Below are 25,995 nucleotides of genomic sequence, written 5' to 3' on the forward strand. Positions count from 1 at the left end.
AGGAGCCCAAGAATGGAGAGGACTCCATAGTTGTAAGACAAAGGCCTTCAAATAAAAGCCCTCCTTGGGCCGGCCCGGTAGCTCAGGTGGTTGGAGCTCTGTGCTCCTAACGCTGAAGGCTGCTGGTTCGATTCCCACATGGGCCAGTGCCAGATGGCTCAGTTGGTTGGAGCACAGAGCTCTCAACCACAAGGTTGCTGGTTCGACGCCTCGACTCCCGCAACGGATGGTGGGCTGTGCCCCCTGCAACTAACAACGGCAACTAGACCTGGAGCTGAGCTGCGCCCTCCACAACTAAGATTGAAAGGACAAAAACTTGACTTGGAAAAAGTTCTAGAAGTACACACTGTTCCCCAATAAAAGTCCTGTCACCATCCCCCCCCCCAAAAAAAACAAAACAAAAACATACAACAACAACAAAAAAACCCAAGTTTTTTTTGTTTTGTTTTGTTTTGTTTTGTTTTGTTTTGTTTCTTTCAGTGGAAGAAGCAGTAGGGTTTGGGCACTGCTTGAGTGCTTGAGATTATCAGTCTAGGGCCTATCAGTACAAGGTACAGGAAGAAAAATTCTCCATTTTTGGAAGGTAGCTTCTAACAGTTGGAGTTGTCTAACAGTGGGATGGGCTTCTTGTTAAATAATGAGCTTCTCGTCTTTACAATTAAGTCAGCTTAAAAGCAAAGTCATATTATTAGCTACTAACTCTCATACTCTGCTGTTCCATTTGCTATGTAATAATAGTAAGGAAGGGAGTGAATATTTTTATCAGCGATAAACATGATTGTGAACTCACTATGAATTTAATTCCCTGGGAGTTGTCCCTTTTGGACACTTAGTCAGGAGACAGTGCCAGTTGAATTTGATTTTATAGATGATAAATGATATAAATGTTGGTAGTTCATCAGAAATATTATCCTTCAGAATTAAGCTTTCTGGAAACAGCTGCATTAAGCACATCATGGTGAAGGCCAACTATAACAACTGTAGAGGTACAGATTCCTCCAATCTGTGTACAATTCTGTAATATATCATCTGTGTATCATATTGTGTGTTCACCACCCAGAGTCAATTCTCTTTCCATAAGCATATATTGGATCCCTTTTACCCTCATCTACCACCCTCCTCCCCCTTACCCTCTGGTAACTACTAAGCTATTGTTTATGTCTATGAGTTTTTGTTTCTTTATTTGTTTGTCTTGTTCTTCTGTTGTTTTCACTTTTATATACCACATATCAGTGAAATCATATGGTTCTGTACTTTTTCTGTCTGACTCATTTCGCTTAGCATTATAATCTAAATATCCATCTATGCTGTTGCAAATGGTACTATTTCATCTTTTCTTATGGCAGAATAATATTCCATTGTGTGTATATACCACAACTTCTTTATCCAGTCATCTATCAAAGGACATTTTGGTTGTTTCCATGTCTTGGCCACTATAAATAAAGTTACAATGAGCATTGGAACACATATTTCTTTATGGTTAAATGTTTTCAGATTTTTTTGGGTACATACACAGGAGAGGGATCGCTGGGTCATATGGTAATTCTATTCTTAAATTTTTGAGGAACCTCCACACTGCCTTCCATAGCGGCTGCACCAGTCTGCATTCCCACCAACAGTGTGTGAGGGTTCCTTTTTCTCCACAGCCTCTCCAACACTTGTTACTATTTGTCTTGTTGATGATAGCCATTCTGACTGGGGTGAGGTGATATCTCACTTTGGTTTTTATTTGCATTTCTCTGATGATTAGTGATGTTGAGCATTTTTTCATATGTCTGTTGTCCATTTGTATGTCCTCTTTGGAAAATGTCTCTTCAGGTCCTCTGCCCGTTTTCTAATTGGATTGTTTGTTTTCTGTTGTTGAGTTGTATGAGTTTCTTGTATATTTTGGATATTAGCCCATTATCAGAGGCATCGTTTGCAAAAATCTTCTCTCATTCAGTTGGTTGCCTCTTTATTTTGTCGATGGTTTCTTTTGCTGTGAAGAAGCTTTTAAGTTTCATATAGTCCCATTGGTTTATTTTAGCTTTTACTTCCTTTGCCTTTGGAGTCAAATTCATAAAATGCTCTTTGAACCCAAGGTCAATAAGTTTAGTACCTATGTTTTCTTCTATGCAGTTTATTGTTTCAGGTCTTATGTTTAGGTCTTTGATCATTTTGAATTAATTTTGGTACATGGTGACAGAGAGCAGTCTAGTTTCATTCTTTTGCACGTGGCTTTCCAATTCTCCCAGCACCATTTGTTGAGAAGGCTATCTTTTCTCCATTGTATATTTTTGGCTTCTTTGTCGAAAATTATCTGTCCATATGCACATGGGTTTATTTCTCGGTTCTCAATTCTATTCCATTGGTCTGTGTGTCTGTTTTTCTGCCAATACCATGCTGTTTTGATTATTGTAGCCCTGTAGTACAAGCCAAAGTCAGGAAGTGTGATACCTCCAGCCTTGTTCTTTTTTCTTAGGATTGCTTTGGCTATTTGGGGTTTTTGTGGTTCCATACAAATCTGTTGATTTTTGTTCTATTTCTCTAAAAAATGCCATTGGGATTTTGATGGGGATTACATTAAATCTGTGTATTGCTTTGAGTAATATGACCATTTGAACTATGTTGATTCTTCCAATCCATAAACACGGAATGTCTTTCAATTTCTTAGTGTCTTCTTCAATTTCTTTTAAAAATGTCTTATAGCTTTAAGTATATAGGTCTTTCCCATTGACATTTATAGAGCACTTCATCCTAGAACATCAGACTATATATTCTTTTCTAGTGTACATGGAACATTCTCAAGGAGATAACATACATTGGGACATAAAACTATCCTGAGCAAATTGAAGAAGATGGAAATCATACCAAGCACATTCTCTGCTCACAAGGCTTTGAAATTGGATAGCAATTGCAAAAAGAAAGCAGGAAAAATCACAAATATGTGGAGATTAAACAACAGGCTTTTAAAGAATGACTGTCAAAAGGAAAAATGAGAGGAGATACCAAAATATACATAGAAACGAATGTGAATGAAAATACACCCTACCAAAATTTTGGGTATGAGGCAAAAGCAGTTTTAAGAGGGAAATTTATATTGTTACAGGCCTATCTCAAGAAACAAGAGAAAACCCAGATAAAGAACCTCATGTTACACCTTAAAGAACTAGAAAAAGAACAAGTGAAACCCAAAGTCAGCAGAAGGAAGGAAATAATAAAAATCAGAGCAGAACTAAATGAAATAGAGAACAAAAAGACAATAGAAAAAATTAATGTGACAAAGATCTGGTTCTTTGAAGAGATTAGTAAAATTGACAAACTCTTGGCTATACTCACTAAGATAAAAAGAGAAAAGACAGAAATATACAAAATCAGAAATGAAAGAGGGGAAGTTATCACGGATGCCACAGAAATACAACGGATCATCCAAGAATACTATGAAGGACTATATGCCACCAAATTCAATAACCTAAAGAAATGGACAAATTCTTAGAAACATAGCCTTCTTAGGCTGAATCATGAAGAACTGGAAAATTTAAATAGACCGATCACCAGTGAGGAATTTGAATCAGTCATCCAAAACCTTTCCAAAAGCAAAAGTCTGGGACCAGATGGCTTCACTAGTGAATTCTACCAAACATTCAAAGAGGCTCTAATACCTGTCCTACTCAAACTCTTCCAAAAAACTGAAGAAGATACAGTACTCTCTAACTCATTTTATGAGGCCAACATTACCCTGATACCAAAACCTGGCAAGGACAACACAAAAAAAGAAAACTACCGATCAATATCTCTGATGAATACAGATGCAAAAATCCTAAACAAAATTCTAGCAAACCGAATACAACAATGCGTTAAAAATATTATTCATCACGACCAAGTGGGGTTCATCCCCGGGGCACAAGGATTGTTCAACATCCGCAAGTCCATCAATGTGATACATCACATAAACAAAATAAAGGACAAAAATCATATGCTTATATCAATTGATGCAGAAAAAGCATTTGACAAGATACAACATCCATTTGTGATTAAAACACTTAATAAAATAGGTATAGAAGGAAAATACCTTAACATAATAAAGGCCATATATGACAAATCCTCATCTAATATCACAATTAACGGTGAGAAACTGAAACCCTTTGCTCTACGTTCAGGAACACGACAGGGCTGTCCCCTGTCATGTCTGCTTTTCAACATAGTATTGGAAGTTCTTGCCAGAGCAATCAGGCGAGAGAAAGAAATAAAAGGTATCCAAATTGGGAATGAAGAAGTTAAATTGTCACTCTTTGCAGATGACATGATGCTATACATAGAAAACCTTAAAAACTCCACCAAAAAGCTATTAGAAACAATCAACGAATACAGTAAAGATGCTGGCTACAAAATCAACGTACAAAAATTCATTGCATTCCTATATACTAACAATGGAATCTCAGAAAAAGAAATTAAAACAAAAACAACAATTCCTTTTGCAATTGCAACAAAAAGAATAAAATACCCAGGAATAGAAGCTATTCTTGAGATTGGCTTGTATGTTTCAAAGATTTCCTCCCAACCAGCAGGCATATGGCTGAGTCACAGTTGGAAACTGATAAATTTTGTTTCTGACTGTTTTTGGCTTTTGAAATCAATGAGACTAAGGTGTTTTCAGCTTCTGATGGAACACAGAGAGTGTGAGCTGTAGATGGGCCATGGAATGAAAAGACTTCAAGCTGTAGTGAGTCTTAGAAAATGGTGTCTCTTGATGAGTGATGTGTGAGGCTTGGCCACCCAGGATCTGAGCCGAGCTCACCTCACCTAGGACCCAGGCTTTCAGTTTTCCTGCTAGTCATTTCTCTCGTTATCAATGGAGAAAAGAAATTACATCTCTCAGCCACTTTGGAAACAGGTTTATTTTAGAATCAGACTGAGAACAAAATATCCTATGTAGCTTCTCTTCTCAGAAAAATGTGTTTTCTGATCTCAGGAAGGTTGTAATCTAACTTGCTATGTAGCAAGATAAATACAGGTGTGAAAATATACAATATTACACTGTTCCCTGCAAGGACAGTACCAATATTTATCAGTGACAATCCTGTTTAGCTTTTGTTCTCAATGCTATCATGCGTTTTGTCTGATTAGACCTTCAGCCTCCATTACAGATATCAGTACTAAAATAAATCAGTATGACAAAAGATCCCTGAATTTTAAGTCAGGGAATTTAGAGGTCATACATACAAAATGACCATGAATATTTATGAAAAGAACGTAAGTAAATATAATGTGGAGTTTCCAATTTCTGCCCTTACATACAAAGATAATTTGACTCAGAAAGAAGTCTCTAGTATCGTTATTCAAAAAGTAAAACAGGCACTGAGAAGCAGGGCAGTTGGATACCTTCTCACACAAGGCCTCTCAAGAGTGGAAGCTGAATAAAAGAGGAAGATGGGCATGCATTGGTTTTTCACTATGCAAGTAAGAGGTGATGTGAAGGTGCCCATTCCTGGCCCCAGGGAGAATTACTGATATTTTTCTGTCCTACCTTTTCCCCCATTTTCTTCCCACTGAATTTGGTCGCTTTATTCCCCGAGGGAGGCAAATGGATGTGAGATGAATATAACAACCCCCACCAAATTTTGCATTAAGATTTGTGTTTAAGGTTTGCACCAAATATTTTGTAGCTATTAGGTTATAGGGTGAAGGAGTAGGGATAGTTGCACATGTTTAAAGGTCTCAGCACCAAAGCAACCGCTGTGAGAGGACACCATTGCTCATCAAGAAGATCCTTGATGTGACTACAGGGCATCTCTTCCATTGTTCAGTCAAAGTATTCCTCTGTATGCAAGTTCCCATTTCTTCTGTCATTTTAGCATACATACTATGCCCACTTTTCTGGTCATGATTTCTCGTAAGGGAGAGGTGTTGTGGTTGAAGAAGAGCATATACTTCTTAAGTTCTTTAAAAAAAAAAATTTAAATTATTTATGTTTTTAAATTACAGTTGAAATTCAATATTATTTTATATTAGTTTCAGGTTATGCAGCATAGTGGTTAGGCATTTATATAATTTATGCAGTGATTTCCCCCCACCTACCATTAGTCTAGTACCCACCTGGCACTATACATAGTTGTTGCACTATGACTGACTATATTCTCTATGCTGTACTTTACATCTCCACGACGTTTTGTAATTACCAATTTGTACTTCTTAATACCTTCCCTTTTTTACCCAGTTCCCTAACCCCCTCCCCTCTGACAATCATCAGTTTGTTCTCTGTTTCTGTTTCGTTTGTTGGTTTATTCTGTTCTTTAGATTCCACATATAAGTGAGATCATATAGTATTTGTCTTTCTTAGTCTGACTTATTTCTAAGTGCTTTTTGTTGTACTTCACCTTGGATGGTGGTTCCATGGCTCTAAGTACAGCCCTACAGATAAGACAGCCAACATCAGCCATGGCCCTCAGCCAGCTTTGTATTGTTTCATCTGCTGGACGCTTAGGACATCATCTTTCTGGGCCTTTCCATATGGATTCTTTCATGGGCTCCAGGGCATTTAATCTCATAGGTTGTCTGGATGACATCATCAGTACCCTCATCCATGTTAGGTATTTTCACTGCAGTGAAGACTACACTGACAGAGCTGAGAAGGGCCCGTTGCAACAGTTTGATGGATGAAAAGTAGTAAGTTGCATGTTTCCCATTAAGGGGCTAGCATGATGTCAACTACACACCATGTTGTTCTTTGTGGGGGTTTTGTTCCAGTCAGTCAGAGCAGGGTCACAGCTGAGCCAGGGGTGCCTGTTCTGATTCCTGTCAGCAAGGGGCCTTGACATAATTGGCATGTCTTAATTGTATGGTGGTTTAATGGTGGAGCATAAACTTGTGATTGTTACACACAGAGGTAGGTGGATGGGTAAAGACATGTGTTTGGAATACAATGTAAGCAGAGGTGTCAGAGAAGAGAGGCCATCTTTGCAATTTGTTATAGTTGCTTTGCTTTGTATACCAACATTTCTGTTAACGGGTAGTTGCATGTTGTGCCAGTTTATGTAGGAATGTCAGGCAGCAGTTCTTATCTGATTTTCTCACAGCTTGTACCAAACATTTCTTGGTTTTCAGCATGTGAGTCATGATTTTACTTTCATACATTTGTGTCAGTTTAGCGTTCTAGTGACCTTATCATTTGAAGTCTTTTGCAGTCCAAATAGACCTTACACATGGTGCTTTGGAATATGCCCATAAAGTTCTGTAAGTAGAGGGAACTGACACACAGGAGATCAAGGCATGATTTGGAGTAGCTTTTAGGAATATCATAGAGCCAACCTACTGTGGTGGTCTGATTTTGAAATCACCGCCCTGGCAGGATTCAGTCCTGGTGGTGACCTTGGATCTCAGTCTATTTGCTTCAGTTATGCATCTAGATGTTCCTACCTGGACCTTAGCAGATACATAAATACAAATACATCTTAGAAGACAAACTGAATAAAACAAGTAGAAAATTCAAAAGGTGAAAGTAGCAGAAAACAGCTTGATAGAACTAACAGTATGGAAACTGATTAAATAGAAATGAAAAGTGCAATGCAAAGATGATAAACATCATAAATTTATTCTTGGATGAGACTTAGTATTTGTGTTAAGGGCAGTTCTTCTGACTCCCTTTTTGAAAATTACATGGGAAGTTGGTGGATCCCTGGATTTGAGCTTGTTGGATACTTTTATGCCTTCAGAGAAGAGCTTAATTGGAAAACTACTAAGTTTTTTTCTTTGCTTGAGATAAGAGAGACTGATTCATCTTTTGTGAAAAACTAATCATGTTTGTAACCACTTCTATGAGCTGTAGTTAGTTATCAGGTTAATCTTAAAAACGCCAACTGGCAGCAAGGTTTGAGAATAAGAATGAATGGGAGTGGATGGGTGGGCAGGCTTCAAGTTACTTCCCTTAAAGAAAGTCTTTAGGATTGCAACAGAGGAAAATGAAGTAGGAATTAAAAAGGCAGATTTCTGAAGTGTGACTAGTGTATCATATCAGAGGAGTCTAGGAGTCAGCTCTGAGGACAGTTTTGCACTTTTGAATATCACATCTTTGAGTTAATGTTGGCTTATGACCTTGGCTTTCAGGATGTGTTTTGACAGCTGATAATGGTAACAGTGTTCTCATTTCCACGATAAAATGTGTAGTGTCAGGAATAGTACTGTTATAAAAATAAATATTAGTTGTGGTCTCATAGATACCTTAAGTCTTTATAGTTATAATTAAGTCTCATTTTAAAAAATGTAAAACATTTTAATTGCCAAATTAACAGCACTAGAGCATGACTTGACACTTTACTTTTTACGACTCCTGTCAGTATTAAAAGTCTCTATAAATAATTCCATGTACTGTGCTTGTTCTTTGCTGCCATCCCTACTAGACCTGATCTTGTTATCAACAAGGAGTTAAGATGAGGTTTATTCTGAATTTTAAAAGATTGTCCTCAAATATACTGAGGTCATATAAATGTTCTGTTCCGAAGAATAATTAGTGTAGAGTGAGTTATAATATATGTTAAGTGAAAACATTATACAATAGGCTCTGTAATATGCTCTGTAAAATACTATGTGTTTATCTCAAAGTCAATGAGTGGTCTGTAAGAGGCCCTGGTTAGTTTTCAATGGAAAGAGAAAAGAGAGCATTGTTTCTTTCTCATATTGTCTCCCTGAAGACAATTAATGGAATGATTCACAGGTCCTTTAGTGGAAAAGTCAGGATTGTTTGATGTTCAGCTAAAATTAAATATTTGATTTTTGAAGATCAGTATTTCTTTACCCCTGCATTGACCGACCATCTTATATCAGCTCTTAGAGATCAAGGTCTGTCATATATTTATTTGATATTGAAAACTTCAACATGAGAAAAAATCCTTCTGAATAAATTTGAGGGTAGTTTGATCTTTCACGTGCGAATTCGTTTGTCTAATTCCTCTCACATTAAAAAAACAAAACAAAACAAAAACAACCCTTCATAGCCCCTTGCTTTTAGTAGCAAGAATACTTGAGACTCAAGTCCTATTTTTTAGGCGGAATTAATGAATACTGGCTTTGGCTCCTGACTCTCTGTCTATAAACAGCTTCTGTGGGAATCTGGGTCATGGCTGATCTATGGTTGGGCTCTGAGTGAGATTCAGCAAGGGTTAACCCATACACAATTACTATTATTGTAAAAGCTAGAGGGCATTTCTTGGCTATCTGATGCAAACCTATGTGATGGCTGAATCCTTCTACCGTACCCTCAACATGTGGTCATTTAGCCTTTCTCCAACAACTGCAGTGATGGGGAGCCTACTGCCTCATGAGGCAGACTGTTTCAGTTTTGCATGGCTCTTAATTATTAAAACTTGTTTCCTGTCAATGAGTGGAAGCTGTATTTTTCACTCAGTGGTCCTAGTTCTGGCCATTAGAGCTATGTAGAGTAGTCTTATTTGCTGTCCACAGGAAAGTCCTTTGGAAATGTGAAGGAAGGCACTATACCGCGCTCTAGCTCCACTGAATCACTACCTATGGAGATGGAACTTGGAATCTTAGTTTTAAATAAAATCCCCAGATGCTTTTGATCGATGCAAAGTCTGAGAACCACAGTGTGGTGGGGGAGACCTGTGAGTGGACTGTGACAGCCTGAGAAGGCTGTGTGTCAGGTGGTAGACAGCTGGGGGGATATAGTGCAGAGGAGGGCACACAATATTTAAGAAGGACTTTCTAGAATACATAGGGACTAGCAGGCAGGGAAGGAGTGGAAGGGTCTCAGACCTGAATGGGTCATTCCTTGGGACAGGAAGGAGTCTGGTGAGTTTAGGGGCAGGCAGCAAGCCTGATGTGGCTGGTTATAGGGGTCTGAGTAGAGGGCAGGCCTATAGTCTGGAAAGTTCAGACTATGAAGGGCTTCATCCGTTACACTCAGGAATTACACATTACACCACAGGCATTGGGGAACCGTAGTCAGTTTCCATCCAGAAAAGCTCTGAACAGAAGAATGTTCCAGAAATATAGCTGTGGCAGTGTGAACAGAATAGACTGAAGGGGGTTGATGAGAGTTCAGGTAAGGAACATGGAGGGCCTGGGATGACTGTACCTTCTGTTTTGAATCAGGGAGTATAAAAAGATAAGGAACAGGTTTGGGAGGAACAATTTGTTTTTTGATGTCTTAAAATTAGGGATATTTGGACATATGCAAGTGAGACTACCCAGGAAGTGGACGTGGAGCTCAGGAAAAGTTTCCTGAGCCAAAATTACAGATTTGGGGATATTAACACATAGACGGTTGTGAAGATGAGTTTCTGGAAGAAGAAGAGGAGAAGCCTGATAATGGGACTTTGGGGACCCCAACACTTAGGGGAGGAGCTGAGGAGGAAGCAGCAGCCACAACACCAACACGAAAATAAACAGGAGAAGGAAAACAGACACATCAGGAGGGGACCCGGAGAGGGTGAGGACCTTGATGCCAGGAGCTACAAAAAGATGGGGAGAATGCATGTGGCAGTTCTGGCTATGTGAAGTGGGTGCTGTCCCCTGGCCTGGACCCCTTTCAGTTGTGGCTACTTTCTGTTTAAGGAGCTGTAGTTATTAATAGCTCAGTCTATACCAGAACTTAACTTTAAAAGTCATATTAAAATTGAGCAAATATTAAAAACATAGATATAAAGTAGTTTTTCTTCACAAAGCAATTCTGATTTTATCCATCTGTTGTCTATCTGTGGTCCATCTGTCCTGTCCACTCAGATGAGAGCCTGCTGTGTGCCAAGTGCTTTTCTAGATGTTTCTATGGCACTTACCTGGTTCATTTCACTTCTATTATTTCTCTAGGCACTTTGTTGTAGGTGTCTTGGGACCAGATTATTTAGGAACACCTCAAGTTTTGGGAGATGCTCCTAATCAAAGACCTGTTTGAACTTTGTGGAAATTATTGATTAGTAGCTTAATTTGTGCTATTCATGAATTTCTTGTTTCATACTTTTGGGGTGGAAAGAGACCTGGTAGGCTTCTAGTTCCATCTCTCCCTTTACCTGTGAGGAAACTTGAGATTAGAGAAGTTGAAATAGTTGTCCAAGGTCATGGGGAAGATGGCAGGAGCCCAGACCTCAGTGAACTGAGCTGTCTTCATTCCTAACCAGCCAAACACCATATCTCCCTTTCGCCTGCTCTTTTTTAACCTGAATTTGTTCATCTAGCAAAGTGCTATGACTTTCTTTTACAGTTCTTTTTTTGTCCTATTTATGTTTCATCTTTTTTGAACTATTTTAGTTGGGAGAAGAAGAGGACAAGCTGTTTGACTTTCTTTGTTTCGTTGTGATTCTAGTTTATTTTTTGTTATGCTGGATCCAGCTACTCATAGCTTATGGGTAGACATGACACATGGATCTCCTCCTCAGTGCCAGAGTTCCCATAGGCAGGGCAAGGGATGCTTTTTCTTACTTTTGTGGCAGGGCCATCATGAGGGTGCTGCAGCCCTAGCCCTGCTTCTCTGGAGAAACCAAGTTGGTGTAGTCCAAAGAGGCTGGCTTTCCATGAAAGAGCTCTTATAAGTTGAATTTTGTTACAGTCTAACCTCCCAGCCTTCAGTAAAGCCTTTAGCCTTTCTGACTCTGGTCTTCCTTGTCCATAAAGGAGAGATGGGTAAAATTACTTGACTATGGGGAAAGACCAGCCTCATAATAGATATGGAACAATATTCCATTGTAAAGAAATATATACTCATATCAATTATTGTGAAATATTATTTGAAATGCCTATCAGCATTTAAAAAATGACCCTAGAGTCTTCTTTAAGGTGAAGTATTTGACAGTTTTAAGTTCTGTGATTTGGGGAGTCTGTGGAGGGGGACACTGGGGGTAGACAGCAGGAGCTAGTCACCAGGGAGGCAGAACTAGAAAGGATTAGAGCTTCTCCTGAGTGCAGCAGGATGAGAGCCCTGCAAAGCATGTGTTCCCTTCTTAGGAAGCAGAGAGGTACTTAGACAGCAAATATTTCAGGAAGCCAGGTGTGCCATGGGACGTGAGTGGGGCTGGGGAGGATCATTAAGGTTCAGGTTTGGGGCCAGATGGAGGTTCTGAGATGACCCTTTGTCCTGTTGATCATGCTGGCGGTGGTGTGTGAAGTGTGTGTGCAGCCATGTGCCATCCTTGACAAACCCCTTTTTCTTTTCATCTGAAATACTTTGATTTGTGAAAGGTAGGAGGGGTTAATGAGCTTTTCCAAGTGCTCTGAATCTCCATGTGCAAACTTGCTCCCTCAGTGAGCGTTATTTCCAGGCTCTAACAAGTTTACACATAGGATTAGAAACATCAATGAGTTTTTACCTGTACCAGGGGTTTGTCAGTACCGACTACTGGGGCAGCTCCCATTCCTTCTTGTCTCCTTGGGTGAGAAGTAATATCTCCTTTGTCCGGAAGAAACAGGCAGGGTTTCCCCTGTGGGCATGGACTGGGCCAGAAGGGTGGGCTTGCTCCATCATGGGCTGAGAAGATGAGATTTACTCTCTTGCTCAGAAGTTCTCCAGTTTCAGAGGCAAGGACCAGGAGTCAGGCTCTCCTGTTCTTTAATCCCACTGAATCCCTTCAAACACAGATCCACCTCATCTTCTTGCCAATGGCCCACGCAGGTGAATGAATAGCAGGACTGAGCAGGTAATGAGTCTCTGTTACCTGGGAACATGGGCACGAGTAGCCTCAGTATGGCAGAGAATACTGCCATAGTTGGGTGCAGTGACTGGGTGGGCTTATGTTGTATTGTCACCAGGAGCTTACCAGACATAGTTTTTTGTTTTTTCCTTCTGTAATGGCTTTGTCATTTGTAATAGCTGCTGTTTCTAATGTTTATTATAACATCACAAGCAGAATCAGTCTTCTGTTGGATTTTGGGACTGAGTTTGTCATCAGGTTGACATGAACCTCGTATGTGTGACTTTTCCCCCAATGCCATGTGTTAATTCATTATTACTGATCAATATGTTTTATCTCTACCTCTATATGTCTCTATCTCTAGCTCCATTTCCACATACACATATACTAATATATATATATGTATATGTATATATATATATATATATATATCATGTATATATAAAATACATAATACATAATATATAACATATTACTTGTATATAACTATACAATCTTTATATATCACAAAGATGTGTTTACCTGTTTTAATAGTTTTTACCAGCTCAGAGTCCTTATCTCTGAGCTGCCTGTTAGCCTTGGGACAGCTGTCTGTTATGTTTACTGGTCACCTTGCTGGTTAGTATTAATGACTTTCTGACCAGGTAGGGTGGCGGGTCAATGGAAAAGGAGGAAAGTATTATAAACCATAATTCTTTTTGTCACAGGAAGCTCAGTCAATGTGCATGTGTCTGTCTAGCAACGAGCTGGACATTGAAATGAAGAATGGGAAAGCCACAGCTGGCTATTGGACAGTGTGCTTTAACCACATGCTGAGGCCAGGCTCACATAGGCAGGGCACGTGTGAACTAAAGAACAATGGCCACTCACCCTCCTTCTAAGGAGGTTTTGTCTTTTTCCATTCAGTTAAGTGTTTATGGAGCACCTCTTACTTCTGGAGCCCCGTATTTGGTACTGGAGATGTAGGAATGATATGCACTTCTTGCCCTCAAGGACCTACCCAGCTTGGTGGAGACAGAAACGTGAAAAATATGCTGGGGTTACAGGTGATGTAAGAGACAGTTACATCTGAGAAGCCTTCAGGGGCCTGAAGCCCAGGCTGGCTGTGGGGAGAGGCCTAGATCTTGGTGAGGACATTGCTTGCAGGGGTACTTTAGGCACAGGCCTGGCTGTGGCACCTTGTGGAGATGCTCAGGACGGCTGGAGCATGGGCTTCTCCCTGGGAGTGGCGGGAGATGAGAATGGGAAGGGAGGAAGTGGCTGGATCATGAAAGACCATAGATGCTCCTGAGTTTGAACTATATCCTGAAAGTAGTGGGAGACATTGAAGAATGTTAAGCAGGGAAACAATCTGATCATATTTGTATTTTAGAGAGCTACTTCAGTGCCCCCAGACCTTTGATAAATGCTCTGATTATTTCTCAGAAAATATTGAAAATGAACTTCACGTTCTGTAGATAAATATCTTTCCTTGAGTGTCTTTTCTGCTGATGACAGGCTTCTAGTGAACACTGAGTGGGCTTAAGCAGTCAGACTACCTCCTCCATGTGTTCTGCCTCGTCTTAAAACAAGGGGTAATTGTGAAGATTGTCCCTTTTAGCCCAGCTCTGCTGCCTGGCCACACTGGCTACCCAGGAGCCAGGCTCATGCTTAGAACTGTGGGGGCTTCTGGGGAGTTTTTGTCAGTAGAATATGTCTCCTAAATTATATGGAATAGTTAATGCATGGACTTTTTAAATATTCAACCACTAATTAAATTCCTGATTGCAAGTGGTCTATACACAGGGAGCTGCATTGATGATCTGTGTTAACAGCATAATATTTCTCAGTAAGAAATGAATTTTACATCCTGACCTTGATTCACATTAAGAAATAGATGTTACATTGTGACCTGGTACACAGATACCAGCACCCACATATGAGGTTTGACAATTAAGTTTACGAACTCATCCTAGAAAAAGTGCTACATACCTCATTGCTGAATATCACTACAGTCACCTTCGAAGTGCTCCCCTTGGGAAGCTATGCACCAATGCCAGCGCCTTAGTCCACCCTTCAAAGCAATTTTGGAACTCTTTTTCTGGAATGGCCATCAGAGCTGTCATCGTATAACCCTTGACGTCCTGAATGTCATCAAAATGTCTTCCTTTCAAAATTTCTTTTATCTTTGGGTAAAGAAAGAAGTCATTGGGGGCCAGATCAGGTGAGTAGGGAGGGTGTTCCAATACAGTTATTCGTTTGCTGGCTAAAAACTCTCTCACAGACAGTGCTGCGTGAGCTGGTGCATTGTCGTGATGCAAGAGCCATGAATTGTTGGCAAAAAGTTCAAGTTTTTCACACAGCCTTTTCAGCGCTTCCAAATAGTAAACTTGGTTAACTGTCCAGTTGGTACAAATTCATAATGAATAATTCCTCTGGTGTCAAAAAAGGTTAGCAACATCTTTGCAATGAGTTTGCGAATTTAATAGTCTGACCTCGTATATATCACGGTATAGAAAGATTCTTGAGGTAGTACTCACCCTTACTTCCTGAGATGTACGCTCTTTCCTTCTCTATTAAAAATAAAGTACTGGTTATGATCCACTACATTAATTAAATAGCCCACTAATGGGTCACAACCCAAAGTTTGAGAAACATTGTCCTATAGGAACTTAGAGTCCTAGGTTCAGAGAGAGATGGCTTGTGGCCTCTATTACTATGCCTGTGGGCTCAGAGATGAAGGGCAAAGGGTGGACATGTGAGACTATGTTATGTGTCATAGAGAATGTAGGCTGGGATTAAACACTGTCATCAATGAGCCCCATGTGAACACACTGAAAACTAGTTTTCTCTTTGCCTTTATTTACTTGAGTTGACTGTATTGACTATCCTTAATGATTCCTGTTACGATGATGCTCAGTATGAAATACTATTGAGTACCTGCTCTGTGTCTGTCAGTTTACATGGATCCTATATAGTTTAGTGTTTGCATCACCTCTATAAAGCAATTTTTTAAATTCACAATAATAAAAACTCAAAAGATGAAGCTGTTTCCATTTCCTGTTCTGCCAGAATGGCCAAGGGAAACAGCTTGGAATGGTCCATGGAGCTGATCATATTCTGTGACATCAGGCCTTGATTTTAGATGTGGGCACTGTCTCCTTCATGATTTTTGATCCTTCTACCTTTTCTCATCAGAATATGCCACCAAGGTTTTCAGACTAAGCCAGTGGCTCCAGGAAGGTTTTGTTCTCCTTGAGAAACCAGGTTCCAGCAGCAGGAGGCAGAAATGGCTACAGAGAAGGTTCTCTTCCTTTGGTATTTAAATGGCTCTGGAAATTACTGCCTGTGTTCATCTCACTCTGATGCTTCATGGGAACAGTCTGCGGAGAAACTGAGAATGAAGGCTGTGAAATGCAGCTGAGACACAGGATAATGTAGCATGCTCTAAGGTTGGAGCTGTCCCCAAAGACATGGTGTTCCATATTTGCTGCCGCTGGATCCCAAGCCACAGCTTTATGTTGTCTCCGTCGCATCACCTCGGATTGTCATAATCTCCTGTGTAAATACTGTGAGTACTTACTGGTGTGCCTTCTACTAGACAGACTGAGTCTGTCAGAACCCAGATTCAAGGAACTTCTCAATTAGGCAACAAACAACTTTTTACTAATGTATGTTTTTATTTATGAGGCCAGATTCATTATAGGATTCCTTAAAACAGCAAGAATTTCTATATTATGTTTAAAAGAGCATCAGATTTAGCTCAATTTTGTATTCTGGTCTAGGCCGAGCTTTGCATAACTTGTGATGATACCTGAGTTATAACTTCTACTTACATGGGAAGGACATTGAATTGAACTGGATGATATCTAAGAGCACTTCCTGTTTCTAGATTCCACATTTCTGTTCAAGTGTAAGACATTAGATGAGTTCATTACACAGTTCATCATATTGTATGTATTGTTGCATTCAATAGATATTTCCATGTGCAGTAGCTCGGGACACTACCAGATAAGGCCAGTCTTAATCTTCAGGAAGTTCTGGTGAACATGTCCATTATATATACTCTTGACCTTCGTACGGTAGACCTGAGATTGTGCTCCCTGCCACCAGTTGCATTGGGGTTAATATAAAAGATGGTGGTTTTTTTTTCTCCTGTTTAGCCATATTTTTACCTATCCTTTGAGAAGAAGAGAGGATTTGTTTGTCAGTAGTATCTTTTACTGACGAATAAGCTAAATTCTGAGGGAAAATGCAAATAAAAATGTCTTGCCCTCGGAACTATTAGAATCTAGTGAAGGAGACAAGGTAAATGCAAGAAAAAGTACCGAAAATACAAACAGCACACAACAAATAGTTATGTGTTCATTAGTAGCATCTGCATAGAGCTGGTATATAAGTGCTGAGAAATGCTAGAACATTTGGGGTATTGAGAATTCAGAGATGCCTCAGTGGTGACTGAAAAATGGATGTCAGACAGATCCTGCAGCTTTTTTCCTCCTCCCTTCCTGAAACTGGAGAGGAAGTTGAATATTTCCTCCCAAATAAGGAGTTTATAGTCTAGTCCAGTGGTTGCTAATTATGGCTCATAGACCACATCCTGGCTAGTGCTTGTTTGTATAAATAAAGTTTTATTGGAACATATCATACTCATTCATTTATGTCTTGTTCCTGGTGGCTGCTTTTATGCTTTAATGACATAATTGAGGAGTAGGGACAGATACTGCATGCCCTGCAAAGCCATTTGCCATCTGGCCTTTTACAGGAAGTTTGCTGACCCTGCTCCAGTTGCTTCTTCATGTAAATACAAAGTAAACACATGTACACAGTAAATACAACTGATTCTCTGGTTAGGGTCTCACAAACTAACAGATTTCAGTGGAGCTCTGTGTAAGCATGTCTCTGCATTTATTCCCAATTATTTTTATGTTTTTAATGGAGCGCTTAACAGCTCACACCCCTTTGGCATCCTCTACTACAGCTGTTTAATGTGTTATTGTGTATGTATGTTTGTTGCCTTTTAAGTAAACATAGAAATCCCTCATTTTGACTTCATTTTTTTTTTATCATAGCAGTAGCACTCTGGTTTCATGTGCTTTGGGAACCTAAAAAGCAACTGAGTCTCAAAACTAACTCATTTCTTTTACGTTTGTATGTGACATTATACACACATGTCTAAATAAATATTATGTATATTTTTGGCTCATTGGAATGAAAATGTGTGTCACAGACTGTATGTGTGAAGTTTTCTTTGGCTGCCTGCAGTTACAGCGCTGTGCAAAATGCTGAGCTCTCTTTCTTGCTTGTGTGCTGACTAATCAAAGAATTGAATTTTTTCCCCTTTTACAATTTTATAATCAGAAGATTATTTCTCAAGTTGAATTGTTTGCTCATATTTTAATTTTCAAAGATTAATGTATGTAATGCTTTATCACGAAGATGATACAAAACAAGGAGATACAAAATGTATTTAATGAAACAAACAGAAATAGTTCACTTTTTATTTATATATATATATACAAAATGGAGATTTCTTAAAACAGAAAGTCAGTGAATTGCTTTTGAATAACACACTGGCATTTTATGTGGTTTAAAATTATTTTGTGGTTCAGTATAGAAATAAACATTACTTTTGTATTACTCTGCATACTTTTAGCTGGAATGTGGAGTCCTCTTTTACTCTGTACATTTTATTTTAGGCTAGGGATTTTAAGGCTAGCTGAGTTACTTTCTATTAATTGTAGAGTTTTTCAAAATTCTCATTTCTTTTAAAATGACATGTGTACAGTTCCATTCCTCTTTGGGTATAAAATATCTGTATTTATAAATATTCTAAATATTTCACACATTTCCCACCACTGTTTTATCTTCAACTATGTAGAATTTGCTTTTACTTTTCTTAGAGAAACCAAATTTGGAGGAGACAATCATGTTTCTTTCCCCTATTGATTATTCTTGTTACCTTCTTATCCACACGGATTGTCTCTGGAGGCAGAGAAAACAGGTAGAGGGAGGGTAATGTGAAGCATGACTTGACTCCTCTTCACCCCCATCATCAGAGTTGTCTGCCTTAGAGGCCTGGCCTAGGTGTGGACTGATGGCTAAAGATGGGAATAAGTTGCTACTGTGGGACTAGCTGTAGTCTCTATCTTTGGTCAATGGAGAAGGGTCTAGAGGCTAACTCACTGGAGTCTAGATATTCACTACTCAGATGTGGTCCAAGCAGCATCAGCATTCCCTGGGAGCTGGTTAGAAATGCAACATCTCAGCTGAATTGGAATCTGCATTTCACCAGGGTCCCCACAGGATTCATGATAACCTTAAATTTGGGGAAAATCTGGTTTCCCAGAATGACCTAGCACCAGAATCACCTTTGGAGCTGATTAAAAATTACAGAATCCCCTTGGGATATTGATTCACTAGGTTTGGGGTCATCCTGCTGCCCAACCAGATGTGGGAACCACTGGTTCACCTGTGGCTAGTAAAGGGATGTTCAAGGAGGTGAATCACTGCTGAGTGTGTATTTGGAGGTCTGCAGCTGGCTTTGGTCCCACAGTCTAGCCTACTGTGAGCTTCCCTTTCTCAGACTTCATTCAAGAGTGGACACATCATACCTGAGGAGCCCGTGGAGGTCTATGGGCCACTGGACTAATATGCCAGCAGTGCCTGCGTCCCCACCTGACAGGGATGGAGATTTTTAGGCGGTCTAGCTACCCAGCCTCCCATTCCTTTCTCTTCCAGTTCCCATGGAAACAGATTGCAGGGAAACTGGGCATGGTGCTATCTTTACCCTGTTTTTGGCGATCTGAGGTCTGTTTCCATGGGAACCAGAAGAGAAAGTGATGGTGGTAGAGTAGCTAGACTGCGTTCAGATTTCAATGGCCTCTGTCCTCACTATAAAACCTTCTTTTGCCCAAGTTTATCTCTAGGCCAGGGGCCCATGTGGCTCTGAATGTGGCCATGACTCATCTGTGGGGGGAAGTGGGGGGAGAAGAAGAAAAGAAATGGAGCTCTTAAAATAGCTTTGAAAATGCCAATTATTTCCTTTTCTTCCAGGAAACCATTTTTAGGTGTTGATATAAGTTATTTAAATGTCATCTTTAGCTATTATTTCTTGTATAGTTTTATTGAATATAATAACATGTTTTTACTCAAAGAAGTGAAGGGAGAAGTCATTTCAATAGGAGTGATTTCTCTGATGTGGGGAATCCCAACAGTTAGTGGGTGTGCAGTAAATATTGACTTGCTGTGTGTGTTGGGGTGGGAATGAAGGCCTAGTGGAGTGAAAGAGAGGCCAGGCTAGTAAGGGCAGGGTGGATGCCTTAGTTAAATGGACAAGTTTTGGTAAGGAAAAAGGTAAATACACCTGATGTTGACCTATTTAAGTAATTATTTGAAGATGAGAATATTAAATTCTAATCTAATAGGCTCTAGATTTTAACTCTTTGAGTGTTCAACCAGAGTGGCGTTTTGTGGGTCTCATTGAGATGCTGTATTTTTCCTTTCCCTTCCCCTCTCTTTCTCCCACATTTCTTACAGCCTGGTCGACTGACCACCCCTTTCACGCATCTTCCAAGGGTCTGAAAACAGTGTAATCCCTGCCCCTCTTCCCTGCTCCCCATTACTGCCTTAACTGTTTATTGAGGGCCTGCTAGATATTCTGATGCCATGTTCATGTCTTTCATGTATTTTCTCGTTTAGTCATCACAATTGCCTTACAGTTGTATTATATTAATGCCTCATTTGACAGATGAAGAGACTGAGGCTCAGAGAGGATGTATAATCTGCCGATAGGGTATGGTGGGCTGCTCAGCAGAACTGTCATTCTAAGCCCTGTCTGACCCCAGAGCCGTGCTGGCTCCTCTGAGCACAGGGCTCCATGGAGTGAGCATCTGTGTCAGTGCCAAGGGGACTTGCAGCATCCCTGACTGCAATAGTTTGTCACCTATTGAGAGCTGCTCTCAGCACCCTCCTTCCACCCTCCATCCATTTCTATTATTTCCTCCAAACAGCCAGCCCAGATAAACAGGCAGCTCCTTGCTCTTTGATGTTAGCTGTGTGTTTACGTATGGGCATTTTCCTATTTTAAATGTATTTATCAATATATTTAAAGTCAAAATGGGCAAAATTTAGTTTTGATGATTGCATGCTTCCTCTTGGGGTATTTTGGGAACACTGGCCTAGAGAGAGTATTTTGGTGGAAAGCAGCAACAGCTTGCTGTCCTGTGAGGAACAAAATCAAATCCTCATTCTTGCTGTTTGAGGGAACAAATTTACTTCATTAGACTGTGGGAAGGTGAGGGAGTGAGGAGATGTTTTACATTGTGGTAAAGTCTCCTCCTGTCCTCCTGCCTTCCCCTCCCTTCGACCACCTGTGCCTCACTCTGGTCCTCTCAGGGCCTCTTTCTGAAGAAGCTTGCTGAGGACTCCACTGTAGAACAGGGATTAGAATAAGTCAGTTCCTACTTGTCAACTCCAGAAGGGAAGGGAATAAATAAGAGCTAGATTTTGAGAGGAAAAAAAGGAAGAACTGAAAGAAGATGCTATTTTAAATGCAGAGAAAGTTTCCTGTTGGGTTGACAGGGTCCCTGGCGTACTTAGATCATGAAAGGCATCACAGATACTGTGTAGCTAACTTTAGCAAGTGATGAGAACAAGAACAGTGATTTTAGGTTCCAAATTTGATGGTTAAAATTTCCTCTTGCTGCCAGAGCCCCACAGTTTTCTTTGGTGGTATCTCAGGCATTCTTGTGTCCAGATCTGATGGTGGACATGTAAGACAGGTTCACTTAGCATCAAGATTACTGATGCCTGATTGAGTATACTATTTGGAATGAGATAGTTTCTGTAGGCACTGATAAGTGCTTCTAAAGCTGAGCAAACTGCGCTAATTCACAAACACATGGCCTCAGGTACTGCAAGAGACTGCTCTGATCACACTGGGCTTCTGGAGAGGACAGTTCTATATGATAGGACAGCACGTCTCTACTGCCTGGCCTCCTGGGTGGGACACGAAGTACCTGTCTGTAGTTTTTCCCCCAGGAGTAATACTTGTTTTCTTTCCCTGAGTAAGAGTACATGCATAGCCTTTGTTACCAAGGCAGCGGAAATTGGTCTAATGAACTCTTTCTGCTTGGCTGGAGGCCTCCAGAACACACAGGGACAGAGTTTGTGTAGTCCCATTAGTAAATACCAGGCAGCCTTTCCCTGAATTCTCTGCCCCCTTCAACAGCTGCTCTTCAGGACAGATGCACTTTCATGGCCCTGCCTCATCCAGCCTTCCAGGAAGACGTGAAACTCAATCAGTGTTTCCCTAATATATGTGGAGTCAGGCACTGCTCGTCAAATGGCTTGGTGTGCTGGGGCCTCTCGCAGATGTAATGTTCATTATTGTGTGTAACATCCACCGAGAGCTCGTTTGTCACACTCTCAGACTGGTTGCTGCTAGTGATATCAGCTCCGGGGGCCAACCTCAGACAGTACCATTTTGTGTTATGTTTTTCAGACATCTGCTGAAATATTCATCTTGGATTTCTGTGATCAGATTAAGTTGTTCCGTCGAAGCTAACTAACTGGGCTAAATGAGTTCTGTTTCCAGAATTTGGTATGTCTCAAATGGCAGCTTTAGCTCTTATATGAGAACTTGTGGTTTCTCTAAGGTAGTCATAGAATCTGTGATCTTCCTGGGATGTGTGATACATTGCATATTGTTTCTTCTTCTGGTTCCCTGAACTGACAGAAACAACACAGTAGTTGAGTGGAAGTTTAAGTTCTAAGAGGATATGGGATGGGTCTGCATCTGTGTCTGCTCTATACACAATGGAAACCTCCTTCTCTCTCCATAGGTAAGCAGGACTTCTCAACTTTGTTGATGAGCATATTCAGGCAATAAGGAGTCTTTCTTCCAGGGCACAAATTGCTAAACAACTGTGTGTGTGTGTGGAGGGGGGAGAGGCGGGGAAGGAGTGAAAAAGAGAGAGAGAGAGAGACACCCACAGTTGTACCTGCATTAAATTGAGCACTAATTGAGCTGGCTGCTGGTCAGAGTTTCGCAGGCCCCAGGTGTTGGGGACGTGCCTGACAGACGCTCACTGTATGTCTCCCTTCTCCCGTGTCTATTCCAGACAACATAGACTTTTCTTCGGACATATCTAAGAAAAATATTATTGGAGTATTTCTATCCACTACTACCCACCTCAAACTGGGTATTGAGTTGTAAAAAGCTGTAAAGTGGAAAGTTTTCTTCTTCCTCCTAATGGAATATGTTTTTCAGAAAGTGAAGTGAGCAAACAAGAAAAACTATTTAATGAAAATGTAGGCATTCCCTGTGTGTTTTGATTAAAGAGGCCAGTGTGGAGCTGGTCTGGAGCTTTGTAAACAGGGACATTGAAGAAACTCCTTTGCTAATGCAAAAAAATGAAATTATGCAGATTGTTCATTTCTATAGGGAGCATCAGCTTTTTTTATTGTTGATCAATTTTTATTAGCTTTTAAAGTGTTGGCGGTTCTGTTCCAACACCTCCTGTTGTGTAGAGGAGCATTGAATTTATTAAGTTGTTGGGAAAGGTTGGTAGGACGTCCTCTATGTGCAGGTTCATTCGTGGGGCCTTCTCAAAGCTCAAGAAAAGCACATAAAGGGCTTAAAAAATCAGCACTTTACAAAGGGAACAAACCAAACAGGGCAAAGGACAGAAGAAAGGCAGACCCTGCATGATTATTTTCTGCCAAGGGGATGTAAAACCTTGGTTAAATTTGTTTATTACTATCTATTGCTGTTTTGTAAATTTGATGTTTCAATATGAAAACATGAAAAGATTGACTATCAAGAGACTTTTTTTCCTTTTAAAGGCAAGTTCCCTTTTTGTCATTTTTTCTTCTTCTTTTCTACCACATTTCATACCAAATACCTCACCCACACATTTTCTCTAATTTTGTATCCTTTCCCGTTTCTCTCTGTTATTAATTTTAGCTAACATAGAATGATTTTGAGCTTAGATTTTTATCTATTGAAAACTTAAAAAAAAAAAAATGAACAGTACAAATCACCTGAGAAGCTATGAGATAAAATGTGTCTGATTAAGTCTGATAAGAATTGAAAGAGGGTGGATGGGGTATATTCTCAAAGACATAATTTATTAGTCATCTGCTGAGGTGAGTTGTTATCATTGTAGCCACTATTATTTCTTTAACATTTATTAGTGACCAATGTCTTGTGTATGTTTCCTCATTAAATGCACCATAATTCTATGAAAAAGGTGCCCTTGTTGCTTCCATTTTATAGATTAGGAAACTGAGGTCCGGAGAGGTTAGGTACTGCCAAAATCACACATAGCCTACAATGAAGTAAACCCAAGGTAGTCTGACTCAGAGCCTGGCCTTTTGTCCTCTCACCTGTTTGTGTGTAAAGCTCTCATTAGAGTGTGTTTTAAATATTGGAGAGGTTGGCACTCCTTGTGCTTCAGACTCCCAGCTGGCACTTCCCCACATGGAGTGCCCTCTAGGGGTTGAGTGCCCTGTGGCCAGCAGCCTCATAATGTATTGTGCCCTTGGTACTTTGTGCAGCTGAGACATGACAGAGGTAACAGAGTGATGAGAAGATGACCCAGCTGAAGCTCAGATGCAATTCAGTGCCGTATAACCACATTTACTGGGGACCTGCTGTATTCTAGTCCCAAATATCAATGCCGAGGATGCAAAGATTAGCAAGAAAAGGTTTGTTAGAAAAACTGCCATAGAAAGAGGCAAGAATATAGGCACCATGGGGACAGGAGCTTGGTTTGTTTTCTAACTTCTATCTCCCAGCACCTAAAATAATGCCCGGCTAGAGTAATGACCCCACAAATAGTTGTTGAAATACTGAATGAGAAGATGCAACTTGTGGGGCAGTCTGAATGTCAAAGAGCAGAGAAAGTCATGGGCTACGTGCAGGTGTCCGATGGAAGCCTGCCATTAGTTAAGGCAGACAGTGGCTTGGTGTGGGGAGCTGTGAGTGCAGGCGTTGGCAGAGCAGGCATTGATGGGTGACAAGGGCATTGGAGGGTGTGTGCGAGGAGGACAAAAATTGTTTTGTGCAGATAGCTCATCAGTTCATATTCTCTTCTACTGTCACCAAAGAACAAAGCAGCAGCCCCCCTTCCCTTTCTGCTCACACTCGTTAGCTCCCTGCATGAAGTGACCCTCTTTTTCTTTGCCTGTCATGTCCACTGTAAGCTGATTTTCTCTGAAGAAATTTGGGGAGGGGGAAAGGGCTAGGTGTGGAATATCTCAGGGCCCAAATCCTGGCATGGCTAGCCTGTGCCCCTCAGACCGGGTTGGGAGTAGGTAACCATTTCTCACCCAGCTGCCCTCTGCTTAGCTGGCATCCACAGATGAAATGCCCGTGACATGCTCAGACTAGGTCACATACCTTCCAATGCACATTCACCCAAGGACTGTCTGACCTTGACCTTTCCTTGCCTTCTCTTTTGGGCATGTTGGTGTTGTGGGCATGGTCCGATTTGGGCCTGAGAAAGTAGGAATAGTTTCCATATTCCCTCATTCCCACTGGCAGTTGGTACAGATGTACACTGCCCCTTTCACAGATTCTTCTTTTGGCCAGTTTTTGTGAATGGGAGAACTTGAAGCTTGGACCTAGACTGACACCTGGTTCTGGTCCCATCTCTGCTTTCACCACAGTCACCTTCAGCATGTCCCCTCTCTTCCCTGAGCCTCTTCCTCCTTCTCCATCAAATGAAAGGATAGGATAGATGACCCCTTATGGCTTCCTTTGCTCCTAGATAGTATGAGGAGATAGTTTATAGACTCATGATTCACAGGGGACAGTTATCCTACTTAATTATACCTTGGGGAAACTTTACCCAACTTGGTTTAGTAGAGCCCTAGACTATAGATCCTTCAGGATTTATCAAGTATCATATTTGCCAAGGTGACATTTTAAAGGATGTTCTAACATAATTGCCACTTTTTGCTGTTTCTAGTTTGTGTGTTTATTTGAAACAGGTGTTTGAGATTTTGCACTTGCTTCCAGAAATAGTGACCTAAGTAACTGGAGTCCATTAAGCTATGCAGGGCTAGGATGGCTTTGAGGTTGCATTTTTTTTGACATTCAACATTATTTTATATTAATTTCAGGTGTAGAGCATAGTGGTTAGACATTTATATAATTTAAGATGTGATCTCCCTAACTAGTCTAATACCTACCTGGCACTATACATTGTTATTATCATATTATTGATTATATTCCCTATGCTTTACTTTACATCCTATTGACTATTTTGTAACTTCCAATTTGTATTTCTTAATCCCTTCACCTTTTTCACCCTGCCCCCAACCCCTCTCCCATCTATCACCCCAACAGATCTAGTACCCACCTGATAACCATACATAGTTATTACAATATTAC

General features: G+C 40.4%; 1 protein-coding gene across 12 annotated transcripts in view; it reads left to right on the forward strand.

Annotated features, from left to right (window-relative positions):
• Positions 1 to 25,995, forward strand: part of LDLRAD4 (low density lipoprotein receptor class A domain containing 4) — a 606,571-nt gene that overhangs the window by 216,990 nt on the left and 363,586 nt on the right. The window contains exon 1 of one of the 12 annotated variants that reach the window (XM_019718704.2): positions 15,843 to 16,164. The exons of the other annotated variants lie outside the window; for them this stretch is intronic. The gene's annotated coding sequence lies outside the window, so the exon portion shown is untranslated. Of the gene's footprint in view, positions 1 to 15,842; positions 16,165 to 25,995 lie in introns of those variants that run through there. 12 annotated transcript variants of the gene reach the window in all.

This window comes from Rhinolophus sinicus, linkage group LG09 (assembly GCF_036562045.2).
Source record: "Rhinolophus sinicus isolate RSC01 linkage group LG09, ASM3656204v1, whole genome shotgun sequence".
In the NCBI taxonomy this organism is placed as follows: Eukaryota; Metazoa; Chordata; class Mammalia; order Chiroptera; family Rhinolophidae; genus Rhinolophus; species Rhinolophus sinicus.